The following is a 6,576-nucleotide window of genomic DNA, read 5'->3' on the forward strand; positions in this document are numbered from 1 at the left end:
TCATGTGTTCTCTTGATAAAAGCAAGAGAGCCAAGGATTCCTGTGTTATAGCAGTTTGTAACTGCCAGTTCATCATGCTGAAAACTGTAGTTTGAAAAGGCTACGTCTTTTGATTTAAATAAAAGGTTTGAGTCTAGAACAGATAGTTGAAAATAAATTACTAAATAACTTTTAAAGTCAAACTAGAACTTTTGTGACTTTTAAAGCTTGTGATTGAACTGACTTAAGAGCTCACTTTTGTCCACTGAATTGTGCATCTTATTTTTTTAAGTAAACAGTTTTAGAAGTTTCAGATTTACAGGAAAATTGCAGAGATAGTACAGTGTTCCCATATGTTCCATGTTTCCCCTATTACTTGACATCTTACATTAGAATAGTAAATTTGTCACAATAATGAACAAGTATTGATACATTATCAGCAACAAAAGTCCACTCTTTATTCATATTTTCTTTGTTTTTTTCCTGTTGACCTTGAGCTATTCCTGGGTCCTTTCCAGAATACCACACATTACATTTAGTTATCATGTCTTCTTAGGCTTCTTTTGGCTGGCCCAGTTGTACCATCCATTTTTATTGTTAGTATTATTTAAACATCCTTTAGATCTTGATGTACCTGGATTGGTCAGGAGCTGAAAACCTTTTATGGAAGACTGATGACCTAATCCTAGCAGGCTCAGCAAATTATTGAATGTATGGTGTTTTGTTTGTTTTGTTTTGGTTTTTTATTTATGTTTGTAGTTTTAAATCAGTTATTGCTCAGGACACTTCACTGGCTTTGTGTGGAGTTTTTAGTCCATATACTCTTATGGTTATTTTCCTACTCAGCTTCATGAGGAAATCCACAAACTGGATGGTTTTTGTTGTTGTTTTTTAAAAGATTTAATTTTAAGCAATCCTACACCTAATGTGGGGCTTAATCTCATTACCCCAAGATCAAGAGCCACACACTCTCCTGACTGAGCCAGCCAGGCACCCCTGCAAGGTCATTTTTTAGTAGTAGAGGGTTCTAGTTTACATTATAAATCTCTTAATATACTTAATTTTTATATATTTATTTAGGTAAAGAAAAAAGTAGAGTTAATTAGATGGGATAATCATAACACCATTCATGTGGCTGCCTGCTTTGAAAGGAAATTTTGGAAATCCCAAGTATTAACTTTGTCATAAGCGTGACCAGCAGGTGGCAGCAGTTCCCATGTTATAAAAATGCAATAAGATGGTATTTTATTTTGTTACAGAAACAGGTTTATTTTGGGGATTTTAATTTTCCTTCTTGTGTTTCATCATAGTCTGCTATAAGCACTGGTAGGTAGAATGGCATCTAATGATATTAGCAAGGCAGGAACAGAAGTATTGCCAAAAACTGTAAGGCCACTTAAAACTATAGTTGACGTTCAATTGTTACATGGGAAGTGTCGCTCCTGATAGTAACACTTGTCTCCATCCACTGAAGTAAACAAATTAAGTTATATCTGATGCATGCCCCTATGTATGACAGACGAGTCATTATACTGTGATACCTTCAGATACTGGGTAAAAATAGCCAAATAATCTGCTCTCTGAACTTTGGCTCAATAAAAAAATCGGCCAGCAAAACGGAGTGAGGCTTTGTGGTCAGAGAGCTGGCTTTGAGGATGTTCTGACCAATGTTAATGATGATTACCAACTTTTAGCATTCACAGTCTAGTCTTTGCATAATTACTCAGATCTCCTAAAGATTTACCACTCAAAGGTACTTTGGAGAGGATTGTGCACATTGAAAACACAGTGAGATTCTGATGCCAAAGTTATAAATACAAAATCAGTATAGTTACTGAATTTCCTTGTTTGGATCTTTTTTTTTTCCTTTCCCTTCATTGAATCAAACAAACTAATATCGATGTAATGTCAATGCATAGAAATTCAAAAGATTATGTGTCTTACTGTCATTCCTGTTTTTTTTGTTTTTGTGTTTGTTTTTTCTTTTTGTCATTCCTGTTCTATTTCTTGCAGTCTGCTGTATTTCCTGGTATTCATTCACTTACTTAACATATTTCTTGCATACCTCATGATGGGCCTTACTGTTTTTCTGGGTCCTGAGAATGTAGCAGTTAATAAAACAGACATCTTTTTCCTTATGCAACTTAAATTTTGGTGGAAGGAGACAGACATTGAGGAAACAAGATGGGTTATCAAAAGTCAAGTGCTGTGAAGAGAAGTTAGGGGAGGCAGAGTGTGATGTTGGAATTTTAAAGAGTGTAGAAGACTTCATCAAGATAGCAGTTGTACAAAGGCTGAGCAGTATGGGAGTGTACCATGTGAGCACCTGGGAGAAGAGAGTCTAGATAGAGCAGCAAGGGCCAGCGCCCTTGGAGTAGAGCATGGGAGCCAGTGAGAGCTAAAGTGGACTGAGGAAGGGAGAGTAGTGAGAGGTTGGACAGTGGAGGCAGACTGCTTGACCTTTGGATTCTACTCTAAGATAGAAGCCTTTGAAGGGCATTGAGCAGAAGTGTGATAGGATCTTAGATTTTAGGAGAGCATGTGAGCAAAGGTAGAAACAGACCAGTTAGGAGACTACTCTAGTAACTCAGGTGACAAGTGGAGGTGGCTTGGCCCTCTGTGCCAGCACTTGGAATCCTGATGAGTGGTCAGATTCTGTACTTAACCTTGAAGATAAAACTTCAAGGATTTACTAATAGATTGCATGTATAATATGAGAAAGTGAGGCATCAGAGTTGATTTCTAGCTCTTTTTGTCTCAGTAATTGAGACAGGAAAAGCTATAGATGGCAGAGATTTGCTGGTGAAGATCAGAAATTTATTTGTGGATAGAGGAGTTTGAGGTGCCTGGCAGTGATCTCAGTGGAGATGTTGGGTAGGCATTTGGGTGTTGTAGTCTGGAATTCAATGGCGTCTTGGCCTGAAGATGGAAACATGGGAGTCAATGTATAGATAGAATGTGAAGCCATGAGACTGGATGAAATTACTAAGAGAGTGAGTTATATGGGAAGAAGAGGTCCAAAGACTGAGTCTTGGAGCCCTCCAAATGCCAAGAGTTCAGGGTGATGTGAAGGACCCAACAGAAGAGACAGCAAGTGACCAGTAAGGTCAGAAAAATCAGTGTGTGATGTCCTGGAAGGCACGTCAAGTTTGAAGGAAGGAGTGGTGAGCTGTCAGGTAGTGCAAATAGGTCAAGAGATAGGAGCTCAAAGCATTGACTTAGTGATCATTGTGGCCATTGGTGACGTTGACAAGTGTCAAAGTGACAAGGGAGGTGAAAATCTAGAATATATTTGAGAAAGAATGGGGTATCCTCACAATAAGAAAAAATGCTGAACAAAATCAGGTTTTCTTCAATCCATCAAAGAAAAGAGGTCACAGGGCGAGCCACCACAAAAACTAGAGAAAAAAAATGCAGAAAATACAGATCTGTTCACCTAAAGGAGAAGCTGCTAGAGCCAATTATCAGGATTGAAGTGAATTACTGGGGGCTGAGTGTGGACTTGCTTGAGAGTTTAAAACTCCTAGGAGTTACTCTGTGTGGTCTCCCACACTGGTGGGATTTATCTCCAGGAGCTTCCCCAGATTCTCAATGTAAAGATGACAGAAAAATCCCCTTCTGCAAGGTGGAGGGGGAAAGTAGCCATTTTAAAATACACCCCGAATTTTCTGTTTCCATGGCAGAAGGCTGCCCTCAAGCAGAACTGCTTTGCCAGAGTCTTCTCTAACCTTGGAGAAGGGCACTTGGATGGCTTAAGCCCCCCCCTTAGCCTTCCTGTCTCATATAAGAAAAAAAAAGGGGGGGGGGGGGCTAAGGCACTTCTGAAGATCTTGGCCCAGGGACTCTAGCTCACTAAAAAAGACAAAACAGATATAAGATATAGAATAATTCTCCCTAATACCCTACCAGCAGTAGAGCTCTAGTATTATAACATGGATTACAGCTTTTAAGAAAACTGTAAGACACAGACTCTATTTCAAGGAGTTTCTAGGGAAACCCAAACATAGAAAGGGAAGACAAAAACAAGGACACAGCAGACATTGCTAGTCATGTAAACATAAGACCTCACGCCCAAGGCCCATTGACTTCAGTTCCTGTTACCCAATATATATCATGTCCAGCTTCCATTCTTGTATAAAAAGTATACAAGGATGCTAAGTAGCAAGAAACAAAGTCTGATGAAACAAAGCAAGCATGAGAACTAGACTCAGATACAGCAGAGATTGTACTGTTATATCAGACTGGGAATTCACAGTAACAAGGATTAGAGGTGCCTGGGTGGCTCAGTCGGTTGGGCTCAGGTCATGATCCCAGGGTCCTGGGTTAGAGCTCTGCATTGGGTTCCCTGCTCAGTGGCAAGTTTGTTTCTATCTCTGCCCCTCCCCTCTGCTCATGCTCTTTCTCTGGTGGTCTCTCTCAAATAATCTTTTTTAAAAAATAAAATAATGATTAATATGCTGAAATCTCTGATGGAAGAAGTGGACAACGTGCAAGAACAGTTGAGTAATTACGCAAAAGATGGAAACTCGAAGAATCAAAAAGAAATACTAAAAACAACAGAAACAAATGCCTTTGAGGGGCCCATCAGTAGTCTCAAAACACTTAAGGAAAGACTCGGTGAGCTTGGAAATATGTCAAGAGAAATGTTTCACACTGAAATTTGAAGAGAAAAAAGGAATAATTTTTTTTAAAGGTATAGAATATCCAACAATCCTTAGATAGTTACAAAGGTATAACATATACATAATGGGAATACCAGAAGAGAGGCAGGAGGAGAGACAGGAGAGCCCAAAAGGGGTAACTTCCAAAAGTTTTGCAGTAAAGGGAATCAGAGACTGAGGCTACTACAGGAGGAGAAATGGTGTAAAGAGTTTTGTTTATAGGGGTGCCTGGGTGGCTCCATTTGTTAAGCATCCTGATTCTTGATTTCAGCTTGGGTCACGATCTCCGGGTTGCAAGATGGGGTGAGCCTGTGTCAGGCTTTGCACTGGGCATGGAGCCTGCCTAAGATTCTCTCTTTCTCTTCTTCTGCCCCTCCTCAACCCCACCCCACACCACCCTCGTGCAGACTCACTCTCTTAAAAAAAAAAAAAATGTTTTAAAAGACTGTTTTATATGCCGATAGGAGTGATCCAGGAAAGCAGGACATTTTGATGCTGCAGGGGAGTGGCGGTCTTGCTGGAACAATCCCTCAAGGAGGCAAGAGAAGTGGGATCTAGTATTCAAGTGGAGGAACTAGACAAGGAGCAAATAATAGGAAGAAAGCAAAGTAGGAAAGCAAGGCTCTCTGGTGGATATGTGTGATGGTTGTGGAAGTTCTTTCCTGCTTGGTCTGATTTTCAAGGTCATAGCTGAGAGAAAAGCTGGCGGCAGAAGCAGTGGAGGTTTGAGGCTTTATGAATTAGTCTTAGGACACTGAACAAACAAGAGGAATACAATGTGGTTGCCATCTGGTGTTAAGGCCTCCCTTAAAGCTCAAAATACTATGTTCTATTTATCATTATTATATAACTCAGTAGTCTGTCAAAATATAATTTGTTAGAAATGTATACTTGCTTCACTAGCATCTCATCACAGTAAGGATTTGGGTTCCCAGGAATGAGGCATCAAATTTAGTTAGATCTCCTTAGTATGTCAACTGGGTAATCTCTTATCAGATAATATGCTGTTACTTCCCCAGGTTCTTGTGTATGTTCACTACTATTGTGGGGAACTATTCAGGATTATAGTTGAACAAATATAACAGCTGCCTTCTGGATATCAAGGCACTGAGAGGGATGGCATAGAGCAATATTTAAGTCTGCCTTCATAGAGCTACATTTAGTGGGAAACAAAATACACAGTAGGTAGTAAAAGAGCTGGGTCAGGGAGTAGGGACTGTGGATTGCTACTTCATACTGAAGGGTCAGGGGAGATCTCTGATAAATCACACTGAAGCAGAGACCCAAAGGAAGGAAGGGAGTAAGCCTTTGATATATCTGGGCGAAATAGTGGGCCAGGATCTTATATCTATCTCAAAGTACTTTCTAAACAGATTAAATAGAAGAGGCCACACCCCATTTATGTCAACATGCAGCTGCTTTTTATGAAATGCAATAAAACGTTAAACACATTCACTCCTCTCTTCCTGAAATACGGTACCATTTATACTCAACAGTATCGTTTCATTTTCCTCTTTGAGTATCGGATTTGCGGTTTCACAGATTCAACTTGTTCCATTTAGCTGTATTTAATATTTTCGTACTGATCAAATTGTCGCAACCTGAGCAGAAGCCCCATTAAACTGGCTGTTTTGACCTTTCATTACTACCCTAAGCCTTTTTTTAAAGCACCCTTATTTTTTGGCAGCAAGATATTCCAGGCTCACTGTGATCCCCACCCCAAAATGTAATTACCTCTTTTCCAAGGAGCCTGGAGTACCATCAGAGACCCAGTCTGGCTCAGGAATATATACATCCCACTTGCTCTGCATAAGAACCGGTTATAGCGGGATGACATTGCTACTGTTGGACCATCAGAGAAAACAGGCCTGGGAAAGAGATCTTTTTAAGATCCCAAGTTCACACAGCCATGTCCAGCTTAGCTGTTGTGACTAAA

This window comes from Vulpes lagopus, chromosome 8 (assembly GCF_018345385.1).
Source record: "Vulpes lagopus strain Blue_001 chromosome 8, ASM1834538v1, whole genome shotgun sequence".
Lineage (NCBI taxonomy): Eukaryota > Metazoa > Chordata > Mammalia > Carnivora > Canidae > Vulpes > Vulpes lagopus.